The sequence below is a fragment of the Nothobranchius furzeri genome, chromosome 17, assembly GCF_043380555.1.
Source record: "Nothobranchius furzeri strain GRZ-AD chromosome 17, NfurGRZ-RIMD1, whole genome shotgun sequence".
Lineage (NCBI taxonomy): Eukaryota > Metazoa > Chordata > Actinopteri > Cyprinodontiformes > Nothobranchiidae > Nothobranchius > Nothobranchius furzeri.
The window spans coordinates 58397144-58412143 of record NC_091757.1 but is presented as its reverse complement, the minus strand read 5'-3'; the positions used below and the strand labels follow the sequence as shown (position 1 = coordinate 58412143).

The following is a 15000-nucleotide window of genomic DNA, read 5'->3' as shown; positions in this document are numbered from 1 at the left end:
AAAATATGTATCAGAAGTATCACTAAAGAAGTATCACTAACAAATTATCAGTCAATCTTTGCTTGTATAGAGCCTTCCATTGCCTTTGCGTGAGCCCAAGGCGCTGAACATAACATGCAGTAAAAACACAGACAGCAATAAAAAGGAGATAAAAACAACACAGAGACATAAAAGCACAACACAAAAGGTAAACAAGGAGCATCAAAGCATACAATCAGGTCACATAAAATCCAAACAATAAAAATTAGTTTTCAAGCAACTCTTAAAAACATGCAGCGAAGGTGACAGTTTAATATCAATTGGAAGCTCATTCCAGAGAGGAGCCAAGACCGAGAAAGCCCCATCACCTCTAGACCTGCACCTAGTTTGTGGGACAGTCAGTAGCTCCAGATAAGCCAAACGTAGAGTCTGTGATGGGGTATGCCTTTTTATTGGTGCTGCCAAGTATGGTAGAGCACCACCATAAAGAGACCGGAAGACATAGCACAGTAACTTTAAACTTAGCCCAAAAACCTACAGGGAGCCAATGTAATGAGGCCAGCACAGGAGTGATGTGTGCCGACCTCCTTGTCCCTGTCAGAAACCTGGCCACAGAGTTTTGAACAAACTGTAGCCGTCTCAGTGCTGCCAGAATCACTAAAGAAGTATCACTAAAGAAGTATCACTAAAATCGGTATCATTAAAGAAGTGTCACTAAAGAAGTATCACTAAAATCGGTATCACTAAAGAAGTGTCACGAAAATTGGTATCACTAAAGAAGTATCACTAAAATCGGTATCACTAAAGAAGTATCACTAAAAATGGTATCACTAAAGAAGTATCACTAAAATCGGTATCACTAAAGAAGTATCACTAAAATCGGTATCATTAAAGAAGTGTCACTAAAGAAGTATCACTAAAATCGGTATCACTAAAGAAGTATCACTAAAATCGGTATCATTAAAGAAGTGTCACTAAAGAAGTATCACTAAAATCGGTATCACTAAAGAAGTGTCACGAAAATTGGTATCTAGGGCTGCAACAACGAATCGATAAATTCGATGAAAATCGATTACTAAAAGCGTTGGCAACGAATTGCGTCATCGATTCGTTGTGTTGCGCAACTCTTCCAAAAGCCCCCTCCCCTCCCGCCCGCCGTTGCGCGCAGACCGGTGGAGAGCCGGCAGGTGTTTGTAAGAGGAACATGGCAGAAGCAGCGAGACCCCAAAAAAGTAAAAACTTCTAAAGTTTGGGAGCATTTTCAGTTAAATCAGGTGAAGACATCCAACGTTTGTAGGTCAGACTCAGCATGGCACGGGGATACTACGGTGATGATGCAGCGTCTTAAACGCAAGCATGTCAGAATCATCAGCGAGGAGGGAGAGAGCTCGGTGTCTGGGTAAGTTAAAAACTTTTCAAAAGTGATTCACCCAAGCCCCGGATTATTACACAGGCTAGACATGCCCTAAGCTCGTAAAAAAAGTCTTTAAAATTGTAAGCGCGACGCTATTAGATAGGCGGGGGGGGGGGGGGGGGGGGGCTGGGGGGGGGCTCGCACAGCTGCGAACCGGTTCCGCCGTCACATTCCCGCAGAAACTGGTTGATCACACCGGGGCCAGACTAGCATGTGGCTTCACAACCACAATGTCCTCAGAAGCGAAAACGCTTTTAAAAGGGAGGGAGGAGTCCTAACTGTTGCTGCAGGCGTGTTGTGTGAGAGTGCAGTTATATACTGGTTAATATATTTTTGGGTTCAGCTGCTTTCATGTGGCCTAATGCGAGTCTATTTGGGATCATTGGAATGATCAGCAGCATTTCTTGATGTGACTGTATGGCAGTTGCCCAGGGCATCATCACATGGAGGATGGCATTCATTTACTTTTGTTTTATTTGGTATTTTTCAGTCATTTTTGGAAATAGTGATTAATTTTGATTAATTCACAGCCTATGTTTAATTACATTTAAAAATTAGTTGTTTGACATCCCCAATTATAATAAATGTCTACAGATGAGATCAAACAAAACAGATGAGAATTGCCCTTAAAGAGCAAGTCACCCCCAAATAAACTTTTTTTTGCTGATAAACTAAATAAACGAGTGTCTAATCGTGCTGCAGACATGTGTCATCAATAATTTGGCACTTCAGTGCATCTTAGTTAAAATTTAAATATTCTGCCTAAAACTGGCAGTGTTGTGCCGTTGTCAGGTAAAAACTCTGCACTGTATTTTAATTTAAATCTGCCACCGCTATTGGCTAAGAAGAATGCTATGATGTAAACTGGTACATTATGATGTCACAATGCTGTCGTGAGCCTGAGTGTGTGTGTATTTGTTAGCGGCTCCGCCCTCTCGGTCTGCCAGGCAACAGCATGTGTTGCATTTTTCAAACATGAAGTGGGAGTGGAATTAGACTCTGGTAGGGGTTGACTTGCTCTTTAAGCTGTTTAACTTGGACTAAGCATTTTAGGTCACAGATAGGTGTAGCTTAGGGTCTCTGTCTATACACCTTATAAGACAATTTAGGTGATGGCATGTTGTTTTTCTGCTATTGAACTGTTTTCTAATAATGTTGTGTTTAATAAAGTGATGGAAGGAGAAAAATAACGTTTCCCTAGCAGTTTTTAAAAATGTCCCTATGTAATCCGATTAATCGATTAATCGTGTCGAGACCCCATCCGATTAATCGATTATCCAAATAATCGTTTGTTGCAGCCCTATTGGTATCACTAAAGAAGTATCACTAAAATCGGTATCACTAAAGAAGTATCACTAAAATCGGTATCACTAAAGAAGTATCATTAAAATCGGTATCACTAAAGAAGTATCACTAAAATTGGTATCACTTAAGAAGTATCACTAAAACCGGCATCACTAAAGAAGTATCACTAAATCGGTATCACTAAAGAAGTGTCACTAAAATCGGTATCATTAAAGAAGTATCACTAAAGAAGTATCACTAAAATCGGTATCACTAAAAATGGTATCACTAAAGAAGTATCACTAAAATCGGTATCACTAAAGAAGTATCACTAAAATCGGTATCACTAAAGAAGTATCACTAAAGAAGTATCACTAAAGAAGTATCACTAAAATCGGTATCACTAAAGAAGTATCACTAAAATCGGTATCACTAAAGAAGTATCACTAAAATCGGTATCACTAAAGAAGTATCACTAAAATCGGTATCACTAAAGAAGTATCACTAAAATCGGTATCACTAAAGAAGCATCACTAAAATCGGTATCACTAAAGAAGCATCACTAAAATCGGTATCACTTAAGAAGTATCACTAAAATCGGTATCACTAAAGAAGTATCACTAAAGAAGTATCACTAAAAATGGTATCACTAAAGAAGTATCACTAAAATCGGTATCACTAAAGAAGTATCATTAAAATCGGTATCACTAAAGAAGTATCACTAAAATCGGTATCACTAAAGAAGTATCACTAAAGAAGTATCACTAAAGAAGTATCACTAAAATCGGTATCACTAAAGAAGTATCACTAAAATCGGTATCACTAAAGAAGTATCACTAAAATCGGTATCACTAAAGAAGTATCACTAAAATCGGTATCACTAAAGAAGTATCACTAAAATCGGTATCACTAAAGTAGTATCACTAAAATCGGTATCACTAAAGAAGTATCACTAAAATCGGTATCACTTAAGAAGTATCACTAAAGAAGTATCACTAAAATCGGTATCACTAAAGAAGTATCACTAAAGAAGTATCACTAAAGAAGTATCACTAAAATCGGTATCACTAAAGAAGTATCACTAAAATCGGTATCACTAAAGAAGTATCACTAGAATCAGTATCACTAAAGAAGTATCACTAAAATCGGTATCACTAAAGAAGTATCACTAAAATCGGTATCACTTAAGAAGTATCACTAAAATCGGTATCACTTAAGAAGTATCACTAAAGAAGTATCACTAAAATCGGTATCACTAAAGAAGTATCACTAAAGAAGTATCACTAAAGAAGTATCACTAAAATCGGTATCACTAAAGAAGTATCACTAAAATCGGTATCACTAAAGAAGTATCACTAGAATCAGTATCACTAAAGAAGTATCACTAAAATCGGTATCACTAAAGAAGTATCACTAAAATCGGTATCACTTAAGAAGTATCACTAAAATCGGTATCACTAAAGAAGTATCACTAAAGAAGTATCACTAAAATCGGTATCACTAAAGAAGTATCACTAAAGAAGTATCACTAAAATCGGTATCACTAAAGAAGTATCACTAAAGAAGTATCACTAAAATCGGTATCACTTAAGAAGTATCACTAAAATCGGTATCACTAAAGAAGTATCACTAAAGAAGTATCACTAAAATCGGTATCACTAAAGAAGTATCACTAAAATCGGTATCACTAAAGAAGTATCACTAAAGAAGTATCACTAAAATCGGTATCACTAAAGAAGTATCACTAAAATCGGTATCACTAAAGAAGTATCACTAAAATCGGTATCACTTAAGAAGTATCACTAAAATCGGTATCACTAAAGAAGTATCACTAAAATCGGTATCACTAAAGAAGTATCACTAAAATCGGTATCACTAAAGAAGTATCACTAAAATCGTTATCACTAAAGAAGTATCACTAAAATCGAGAATTTGTTTTGTTTTAGGCTGATTAAGCCAAATTAAGTCTGCCAAACTTCACAAGTTAGCTTCGTGTTCAGTGCATTAGCTTTAAAGAGACAAAGAACACCCGTGAGTGATGTGAGAATATTTTGCTGTTATTGATTTTTCTATTTCATTAATTAGAAATCAAGGCTGACTGCAGTAACTGGCAAATGCATCTTATTTCCACTCTGAGATATCATAAAAATGTTAATTGGCTCTGGTTAATTTGATTAATTCACCATCTCATTGTTGAATAGTAACACGATTTCATAAAGTGTGATGTTGGATACATTTATATTCATGCATTCAGTGTTCTTCGCTTTCCTTTTTTATTCTCTCACTGATTAAACCTGATTGTGGATCTCTCGAGGCAGTCATTATAATTTCATAGATACTAGTGTGAAAGTGTGAGAAGTGATTAAATAAATGATCGGAACATGACTATTAGCAACCTTTGATGGGCTGTTAAAAGAGTTGCTATGTAAACACAGAATCATGCAACAATAATGACTCTTAAAATAGCACATTCACAAATATTCAAGACTATATGAACAATGCTGATAAATCTCAATTAATTTGATTGTTACCCAACAGAATTGGATAAAAAAAAACAGCAATCACATAAAAATAAAGACATCTTTAGGCTATAGCCAATCAGCAGCGAAATGTTTGCAGGTTTGAAAGTTTGAGAAGTCCTTTCATGGCACAGATCCATAAGTGGTTAGAATGTTTTCTGACACTTATCTGGCACTGTGTGTTGTTGTTGTTGTTGGACTACTGCTTGATGCTGGACTGAACAGTTCTACGGTTCCGAGTTCTTCAAAACTTTTATTTAGAACAAGTTTAAACATGTTTAAAGTTCATTTTTGATCATTTAGCAAAGTCAAACAAGTTTAAAATATCATTTGAAAAGTAACTTGGTCATTTCTCATTTGTCTTGCATTAAAATGTCTTTCAGGAAAGACGGCGGTCGTAATTTTGGCTAATTTAGATTCCAAGAGTTCTGTCATTCTAACGTTTACGGGGCTGTGAAACATGTAGATTAATGTCCGATTCTACTGGTGTATCAACAAATCAGAGGTTTAGTTTATGCAGCACTTAAGAAACACTCCACTCACTACACTTTCCCTCCTGTAGTCAACATCTCCATGAGGAATATGCCACAGCAGTAGCAGCACTAAGTGTATTCTTTATACAAGCACCTGTTAGTTTAACCGTACCTCAGTTTAGAACAGTTAAGGCCATAGAGACACATACATGCTGTAATGATATAAACCCCACCAGGCGACTCTTATGCCTCGTCCTAACCTCCTAACCAAGTAAACCTACCGACTGGAAGTGACGGCAAAGCTGAAATTTAAAGTTGCCGTCCGTAGAAGCCAACTAGACTTCTCACAACATCCTGGTTACTTCAGACTCCAACGACCTCAGATAAAAATGAGTTCCGACTGTCAAAACATCCAAACAGAACCTGAGTGGTGTTCTGTCTGCAGCCGGGTGCAGCAAAAGGTGGTCTGACCTTTGTTTAGGGGAAGCCAAACAACAACAAAACAAACATGTGACCCAGTACAGGAGAGCTCTAGATCAAGATGCTGCTGTCTACTTGTATCCTAAAGGCAAGGTCCACTGAGAAACGTATAAACCTCTGTTTGACGTAAGATTGGACACTCTGAGTTTAATATGCAGGATGAATGGGAAAATGGTCTTCTTCCCCTATTTCCAGCATTAGCTACAAAATAAAAAAGTAAATAAATAGACGGGGTAACTCTCGGGTCTAATAAAGCCACACAGATCTATAAAATTAGTATTCATGGCCCCGCGGGTGACTGCACTGATTTTGTAACCAGGAGAGAGCAGAGCTGGTAGTGACGGCTAACCATTAGCATTAGCAACTCCACAAAATGGTGGAACACATTCAGACTTTAGTTATTTGTAGAGATAAAACATCAGCTTTGCACTTTTTACCCAAGAAAGAAGAGACAACGGAGAGGGAGGAATGTGGGTATTCTGAGGCTAGATGTGTGCACATCATGAATGTTAATGAGTAACATTCCACATCCTGCTGTTTTCCACATCCCATCCCTCTGGCGAAATTCTGCATCCTGAAGCAGGAGCGCCAGAGCGTTTTCTTTTCTTTTTTATTTTTTCCCACATACTGACTCACAGGGCGGGCTACACAGTGGCGCAGTGGTTAGAGCTGTTGCCTTGCAGCAAGGAGGTCCTGGGTTCACCTCCCAGCCTGGGTCTCTGCAAGGAGTTTGCATGTGCTCCCTGTGCATGCGTGGGTTCTCTCTGGGTACTCCTGCTTAGGGTTGTCACGGTATGAAAATTTAACCTCACGGTTATTGTGACCAAAATTATCACGGTTTTCGGTATTATCGCGGTATTTTTTAAACGGTGTTGCATATGTTCAGAAAGCATTGATAGTCCTGTTCTACACAAACTGAAATAGTTCTGAAAAGGTTTAACAGTGTTTATTAAACCTAAAATAACACAAAGCCTTAGCAAAAGTGCAACTTTTCACAAGTAAAGGAACAAACAGCTTATTTTTCTGGAACGTGTTACAGCAGTCAGTGCAGGTTTAAATTATACAAATCCAAACATTCAAAACATAAACAATATGTAAACAAATCAAAGAAACACCACTTGTTTTCTCATATACTTGTTTTCTTCATTATCAAAATGAAAATCTAAAACTCCAGTCCACACTTGACTTGAGCTCTGTACAAGTCAACCTTAAAAAAATATGTATTTAAAATAAATAGCCACTTTAAACAAATGACTAAAATAACTACTACACTATGTAATCAAATCCAAATGTTCAAGTATAAATGGCATTGAATAAGTAAACAAATCCATGACAAGGAACTAATTGTATATTTCTCTTCATCATCAACAAATAAGATGCTTCATCCAGCAACAGGGTGTCCGTGACACGGTTTAAATGCTGGCAGAGGACGCTGCGGCTGCAGTATATAGTGACTCGTTGCATTCTCCCTCAACCAGAAGTCCTCACGTCATGCATTTCAGCTAAAATGCTAATGTTAACTTACCTTGCACTGGCTGTAGAGACGTGGGTGATGGTCACGCAGATGTGCCATGAGATTCGAAGTGTTGCTGCCTTTTGCAGACACTTGTTTCCTGCACGTTCTGCACACGGGATAGCCGTCTTCTATTAACTGTCCCTCAGCATTTTTCAGAAATCCCAAATATGCCCATACTTCCGATTTAGTCTTCTTTGAGGGCTGATGGATGTCCTGGGCGCTGCCGTCGCCTCCTTCGGCCGTTATTTCAGCTTCAAAGTTTTGGTGCCGTTGCAAACTAAAAAGTGCGTGTGCGCGCAGCGGGCACTTCAGCTGAAGCGACGGTGGCTGGTAAGGGTCATCGCGCCGAAACCGCGGCCACGGTAAACCCACCGAGATAATTTAGTTTTTTAAAAACTGGACGGTTATTTTTATTGTCAACTTTTTTACCGGGGTTTACCGCTATACCGGTTACCGTGACAACCCTACTCCTGCTTCTTCCCACATTCCAAAAACATGACTGTCACCCCGGATTCACACTGCAAGCATCAGCGGAACGGACCGGCAGCGAAGCGGCACCGCTTCGAATAGAATCCAATTATTGTCTATGGAGTGTTCCAAACCAGCCGCGACGCGGCAATTTTCAGGCGCGCCCTCGAAGCGGCATGCCGTGCCGCTAAAGATGGGATCGAGTTCTATTTTTTCCGCTAGTCGCTGCTGGGACACGTCAATTTCCGCAGTTCACATAGTGCGAGACAGGAAACCACAAAGTTTCAGTGTAAAATTCCCGGTTATTTTCCAAATAAGAGGCAACGTTACGATGTTATATAACTTGCGTCAGTTCGTGTGACCGAACGGCTTTGTTTACCGCCAGTTTCTTTCGAGAAGTGCTACGGTGTGATTCCTCGTCGGGGTTGTGATCTCTCGATGAGGAAGGATGGTGGAAATCTCGAGGGATTGTAGAATCTCACTGGTACAGCGAGGCGCCGCGAGGAAGCCGTGCCGCAGCCAAGACTCTCCCAGTGTGAAAAGGACCGCATCGAAGTTCGCGAGTGAGCCGCTCCGCTGCTGTTGCGGTCCGCTGATGCTTGCAGTGTGAAATTGAGGTCCAGTTAATTGGCCTTTCTAAATTGTCCTTAGATGTGTGTGTGTGCTTGATTGTTTATCTTGTGTGTCCATGTGTGGCCCTGCGATGGACTAGCAACCTGTCCAGGGTGTTCCCCGCCTGCTTGGAAATGATAAATGATTGGAGAGAGAAGAATATAAACAAAATGTTTGTGTTAAAAGAGAAAAAAACTATTAAATAGTGAAGGTTTGTTATTTCAACCCTCCAGAACCTTTATTGTAACCTTAAAGTGACAGTGTGTATTTTCCCTGGCAACAGGGGGCATCAAATCACTGAAAGCAAGCAGGATGTATGTGTTCTAGTAAGACCTTACTAACAGATGGCCATAAGGGTCTTTATGAGATTGCTCAACCTCCAGCTACATGACAAGCACATCAGATTCCCCTTCATCTCCGGCAGCGAGCAAAACAACAACGTTTATGAGCAGCAAACGTTTTGTGACCTCCTGTTACAAATCAGTAAATGAATGTTGTCCTCTCGGGCTCCCGTAGAAGGAAACATGGCATCTAACACGGTGTCGCCCTGAGACTCGGACCCGCTCTCGTGTATTTCAGACCCGGTTTTTATGGCTGTTTGTTACAAAGTTGCCAACATTTTTCAACAACTGCTCATCCTTTCATTCATTTTCAACAACATTTCAACGGATATTTCCAGAGATTAATGGTAAAAACTACACATTGTCTCTTTAAATGTAGTTCTATTCACTTTAAATGTTTATTTTGAGCATTGGGCACCTTCACGTTTTATTCTATTCCCGGAACTACGCTGATCCTTTCATGTTCTCCCTCCATTCAGGGAAACACCATTCGAAGCGCAGTAATGCAAACTGAAGGCAAACATAAACACACACACGGCGCTCTTTGTCTGTTTAACCAAAACTGTCACTGGTATCTGTTTATTCCCATAATCCACCCTGTGCTATCGCTCTGCCTAAAGCAGTGCTGCTGCACCTCCTCTCCACTGTCACCATCTCTCCTCTTTCCCTCTCCCGTCTCGTTCTTTCGATCTGAAATCTGCTCTGGATATTCATGAGGGTGTTTGCATTGCGGGCTGCTGAAAGAGGCTGAGTACACAAAGGTGACAGCCATCAGCCTCAAGATAGCACCAGTGTTTGTGCATTGTGGGGCTGCGCGTTTGTGCGAGGGCAAGGAACGTAGACGGAGGTAAACACAGAGGAGGAGAAAATGAAATGAGGACAAAGTACAAGAGGCAAAGCTTCGGTTTTGGCTGTCTCACTTGGAAAATAATTGACATTATCGCTGAAATTATAATAAACTCTGAGTGTTTGAATTTTTCATTGTTTGCTTTTGAGGCTCAGGTATTGATATGACAGTGATCCTCTTTGCACATGCACCAGTTCCAAGTCACACTCGTTTATGCCGTCTCCTCACACCAAAATTCCTTATTTTTCCTGTTTGTCAGCTTCCTGAACTCCTCAGCCTCTCCTCATCTTTCCTTTGTGCTTCTCTGTTGCTCTTTAAGTCTTGGTCTACCACCGCCAGCTTCTGGGTGCTTCATAAGCGAATGCCTGGCCGCTGATCTCGTGCGTTTTTGTTTATCCCTCTTGCTGCTGCAGGATAGAAGAACCCCATTTAGAAACCTCCAAACGACGCGTGCGTTCCTCTGTGCTGAAGGTGCATCAGTTGCCTTTTCAAACAAACGTTGGAAGTGTAGATTTTCTGTGAGTTTAAACCTTCACCTTTAAGTCACCCCGGAGTGAATAAGAACCAGGATTGTTTTTTATAACAAGACGAGAAAGAAGCTGCTGAAATATTTGTTTGTTAATGAAAAATAAATTCCCTTTTGAAGCCCCGGGTTTATTTCCCCCCTCTTGGTTTGGGGTTGTCTGTTTTATTATTATATTTATTATATTATTATTTTTATTATTCTGGGACCTACTTGAAATAAGACACAGTTGTTCTTATTGTATGTGGAAGTCCCACAGTTACCTAGCCTAGTGAACTAGACCAAATTCTTGCTTTGCAAAGTTTGGTCTAGGCATGCTCCACTGGAACCTCCGCAGCTCCTACCAGGACTCTGGCTAGCCAATCACAGCTCTCTAGAGGGGTTTCAAACACATAAAGAGCTGTGATTGGTCCATAATGGTGGGCCAATCATAGTGCTCTTTCTGCTTAGTGAACAAATCACAGAGCTTTATCCGCTTTGTGGGCCAATCAGGGCACTCTATATGCCTGATGGGTGGGATGATGCAACAGAGTGAAACAAGAGGATGTCACATTCATCGTCCAGTAGCGTGCGGAGATCATTTGAAAGACAACGGTAGAACCCGCCCCACAACCGAGAGCCGTCAATGGAGCGTGGCCAGACTAAATAATACATTTATTTAGTCTAAATAATAACAAGCCAGACTAAATAATACATTTATTTAGTCTGGCTTGCCAGGCTAGCAGTCACCAGCTGGCTGGACTAAAACTGCACTTGAGCTCAGTCTCCAGAGGGAAGACTTACACATTTGTTTTGAGTAGCTGGTATTATTTTTCATATATTTTCATCTGGAGTCGCTGGTAGAAGTTCTCATCATAAACTATGGACTTTGTGCTTTTAAATGATGGACAGAGGTCCATTTTCAATTTTGTCAAAGCAGAACTAGAAGCAAAGAAAAAAATTAAAGATAAATATTGTTTAAAAATTAAAACTTGAGTTTGTTTTCTGAAATGTACTGACATGAATAGCGTTTAAAAAGTAGAGTAGCTGAAATACTTTTGAGAATTTAGCTTTTTGTCTTTTCCCAAACTACAGCACAACAATTATTCTGAAAGTTTTAGTCAGTTGATCTTTGGATTTGTCAGGTTTCACGTTACGATTCAAGATGTAAACACAAGAAACCAAAGTGTGGGAATAACGTTCCTACATGCACTTTTGTAAAGAAAAGAAGCAAATATTAGAAAAGTGACGTTATCCTTGGTTGTGCTTTGGCCTAATAGAACCAAACAGAGTTTAGGGAGCTTGCTGCTGTTCCTATGTACAAGTGAAACAATTACAATACAGTGTGGAAGTTTGTTTAGTTCAGCAATCAACTAATTTACTGCCAGTGTTGGTAAAGTTAGTTTAAAAAAACAAACTAGTTCAAAGTTCAGTTCACACATTTTAAAACAAACTTGTCAGTTTCCGAGTTCTTCATTTAAAAAATGTTTAACTAAGTTCACTGTTCCAAAAACGAACCACTTCATAGTCCTTCTTTCTCATAAATATATATATATATATATATATATATATATATAAATAACCTGCACTTGTATAGCGCCTCTCAGAGTAAGGACTCCAAAGTGCTTTACACTACAGTGTATCATTCACCCATTCACACACTGGTGGTGATGAGCTACGATGTAGCCACAGCTGCCCTGGAGCGCCCTGACAGAGGTGAGGCTGCCGAGCACAGGCGCCACCGGTCCCTCCGACCACCACCAGCAACATTTCACACGCACATGTTCACTCCACCCTTTAGTAAAGTAGCATTTCTACTGCAGTGATGAATAGTTAAAACACATTTTCAGATAGTGACACCGTAATGAAACGGTGTGTGTGCATGCCTGTAAACGGCTGTTTTATTGTTTACAAGGAGCATGAGGTGCACATGTGGCTCAAGGGGATGTTCACAAGAGTCTCGTCTTGGAATGAAATCCTGTGTTTATTTTGCACCTTTATTGGGCTTCAGAGAGTCATTAATGGTATCAGTTGTATTACTAAATGAAATAATCACCTTCCAGTGAGTTTCTTTGCGTGTATAAAAGTAAAGAACAAACGCTTCAGAAGCTACAAGCCTTTGAAAGGACCTTTTCATATTTTTGGCAAACGCCTTATCTTTAAAACGTTAGAAACTCAGAACTCCAAAACAAGCACATGAAAAATAAATGACAAGTTTTCTCTTCTTCACATAATAACCTCATTTGATCTCAGGCAAGCGTGACTGTCTTCCTCTCCCCTTTTCAGTTGCAAATCAGCCATTGAATGGCTGTCACATTTACCCACTGAACCAGTGAGCTGCCATCAAAACCACAGATTTTTCCCCTTCACATCTGGCCTTCCACCCATGACAGTGATGACCTATCTGCTTGGGCACCAGGTCAGGTTCCAACACGGCAGACTAAAAGCAGCTTGCAGAGGCGTGTTGTTTTGGTTTTAAACGCGTTACAGATGTGTTTTCTGGTAATAAGCTACTGTATCAGTCAACAGATCCCAAAAATAATTCAATGCATGGCTACCTAAAGTTCAGCCATCAAATCTGTCCAGTGATGTGTTCTAGTCTGGCTGTGAACTGTGTAATCACCAACTCCTGGAAGTAAAGCCTCCATTCTTCATTCCAGGCATGCTCTGCACGCTCATCGATCTGAAACGGTGAAGGAACCAGCAGAAAAATCAAACGTGAAGCTAAATCCTTTCAGGAGTTGTCCCAACCATTGCACTAGTAGCAGTTACCACGGTTTGTCGTGTTGCGTGACCTCTGTGGCCCACACCGATGGTACATCCCGGGGAACTGTTGCTCTGACCCGTGTAATCCAGAGGCTGCTTGTAAACTCGTGTTCTCAGAAAGCTGAGGTTGCTCATCTATTTCACTCGCTGTCAGATCTCTCTAGACGCGTGTGTTCCCTACAAGCATGCAACTTTAATCATGATTTACTTTTTAATGAAGGAATTGAAGAAGCTCTGAAGTGTTGTATTCTTCAGCAGGTGTCCACCTAACGCTGTCCTCTGTGGTGACTGTGTGAATTTTACCTTCATGTCTTTGCAGATGACCACATGTGTGTGTCTCAGTGTCGCTAAGAGCAGTTCCAACAGTTTTATCTGCTACTTGCAACAATGGCGACCTGTTTTTGTCATTTCACAGCTGGTTGTTTCAGGCTTGTGGTTTTATTTGTTTGGCCTGTTCATTTCTGAACTAGAACTAAACTTACGTCCAGAACAGATGCTCCTCGTTCATCTGGGACGTTGTGGATGCACGGCGACTTCATGACCGACCACCGAGCTTCATGTTTGCTCGTTTATCAGTGTTAATTTGCCGGCTAATCTCCCTATTAAACCCAGTGAGAACATTAGCCTAGCAAATTAGAGCTGATGAATGGGCTATTATTCATAGAAAAACCCCTTTTCTGTCTAATTCTTTTCTGTTTCCTCTCTCCCTCCACACCCCCACCCCTTTCTGTCATCCTGATCTTTATTTCCCATCTTTCCCCATCGATGTTTCTCTTCTCTGTGTGTTATACGGTGAAATTATTCCCACATGATCTCTTACTATGGTTTATAAAAATAAAAGCTTAACTGAATGATTCTAAACAGATTAAAATAGAGAATATGGCGACACCCTCGTGGCGTGAACAGAAACTTTAAATAACTGTAAACAAATGATGAAAAACTGTTGGTTGTGCAGCTTGTTGGGAAAACAAAAGCGTCCTGGATGCCTCCGGTCTTTTCTGTTTTCAAGTCTTTTCTCCTCAGCAACCCTCCCTCACATCTAACTTTAGCCGTGCTTCACAAAAACAATGTTCCAGCTTACACACATTCATGACCCTAACCCCATACGCACTCTGTTTCTCACACGTAAGTAGCATGTAGCATGTGGTTTGATCTCTTTTATGTTTTATTCCCTCCTGAAAGTAGTCGTTAAAATGCTTTAACTGCTTTATGTTTATGTTTATTTATGTTTATGTTTATTTATTTAGCAGACGCTTTTATCCAAAGGGACTTACAGTTTATAACCTATAGGGCATGTTGTGATGTGTGGGGGAAACCGGAGTACCCGGAGGAAACCCACGCATGCTTGGGGAGAACACACAACTCCACGCAGAAAGGCCGCAGCCGAGATTCGAACCTGCAACCTTCGTGCTGCGAGGCAACAGTGCTAACCACTGTGCCACCATGCAGCTTTGAATCCCTTATGGAAGCGAACCCAAAAGTTCCTGGACTTGCAAAGCTTCATGTTTGCACATATTTCACTGCTAATCGAGGAAAACTAAAAAATGAGCGGTGTGGCAAGAAAGAATAGAACGAGGAAGGGAGGACGAGTTGAAACGTGTACAAGAGGAACGATGAAGAGGAGCATCTCTCATCTTCATTTCTTTGTCTTTAGTCCTATGACACTCGCCTCATCTATCGCCTCTCCCTAACCCTCTTACTCCCTCTGCTCCTCCTCATGAGCATTTATTATGTGTGCTGTACAGTCAGCTCATTAATTTAAGTAGTCATCTTGTGATTAGTCCCACAGCCTGGTGGAG

At 40.4% G+C, this 15000-nt stretch overlaps 1 protein-coding gene across 1 annotated transcript in view; it reads left to right on the top strand.

Annotated features, from left to right (window-relative positions):
• The window catches only part of si:dkey-215k6.1 (transmembrane protein 132D), a 285229-nt gene that overhangs the window by 116904 nt on the left and 153325 nt on the right, over positions 1 to 15000 (top strand). The window lies entirely within an intron of this gene.